This window comes from Orycteropus afer, unplaced genomic scaffold, assembly GCF_000298275.1.
Source record: "Orycteropus afer afer isolate SDZICR_OR568_19922 unplaced genomic scaffold, OryAfe1.0 scaffold00159, whole genome shotgun sequence".
Classification (NCBI taxonomy): Eukaryota; Metazoa; Chordata; class Mammalia; order Tubulidentata; family Orycteropodidae; genus Orycteropus; species Orycteropus afer.
The window spans coordinates 3,186,609-3,187,886 of NW_006921746.1; positions in this window are offsets into that span (position 1 = coordinate 3,186,609).

The following is a 1,278-nucleotide window of genomic DNA, read 5'->3' on the forward strand; positions in this document are numbered from 1 at the left end:
CAAAATCCTTATAACTGATGATGGCAAGGCTTTATCTCTCATAGTTTTGCCACATTTCAGGCAGGACTGGTCCCTTGAGAAAGATACCATGTTTGGTAAAGTAGAGGGTTAACAAAAAAGAAGAAAAGCCTCAATGAGATGGACTGACATAGTGACTACAACAATGGGCTCAAGCATAGCAATGCTTGTGTGGATGTTTCAGGTCCAGACAGTGTTTCCTTCTGGTGTATGTGAGATGGCTATGATTCAGAACATTCAGTGGTACCTAACAACAACAATGGTGAGATTCTTCTAGATGTGTCTCCTTTTGTATTTTCACTCATCAGATTTTATTTAATTTTTGCAATAAAGTAATGTCACAGGAGTTATCTTTTAAATTATTACAATTATGTTTTTATTTTCAGGGCCATCAAGTCAGCTCTAAATCATAGTGATACTGTGTACAATAGAACAAAACATTGTCGGTCTTGCACCATTATCACAATCCTTGCTATATTTGAGCCCATTGTTTCAGCCACTGAGTCAGTCATTCCATTTCATTGAGGGTCTTCCCCTTTCTGTTGACCCTCTGCTTTACCAAACATGATGTCTTTCCCCAGGGACTGGTCCCTTCTGACATGACCAGAGTAGATGAGAAGAAGTCTGACCATTCTTGTTTCCAAGGTGCATTCTGGCTTCATACATCTTCAAGGATAGATGTGTTTGTTCTTCTGCTAGTACATTTCATTTTCAGTATTCTTCACCAACACAACAATTTAAAGACATAAATTCTTCTTTACCCTTCTGTGATAGTTGGAGCTGTGTGTCAACTTGGCTGGACCACAATTCTGTGTGGTTTAAGCTGTTATGATGTGATTATTCCCATGATGGGATCAGATGTTTAAGTTTTGAGCAGCCAATCTGTTGAAAGGGAGTTTCCCTAGGGGTATGGCCAGGCTTACAGGTGAGGAGAGACAATGCAGGGATGCCAGAGTAGCAGGCCAGAAGAGCAGGGAACGGGATAAAAGCCTTGAACCTGGGCAGAAGAGAAATCAGGCGAAGGGATTAGGTGAGGAGGGGAAACAGGCCCGCCCAGAGTAGCAGGCCGGAAGAGCAGCGAAGGGGATAAAAGCCTTGAACCCGGACAGAAGAGCAGTCAGCCCCAGGCTTACAGGTGAGGAGAGACAACGCAGGGACGCCAGAGTAGCAGGCCGGAAGAGCAAGGAAGGGGAAAAAAGCCTTGAACCCGGACAGAAGAGCAATCAGCTGAAGGGATTAGGTGAGGAGGGGAAACTCAGG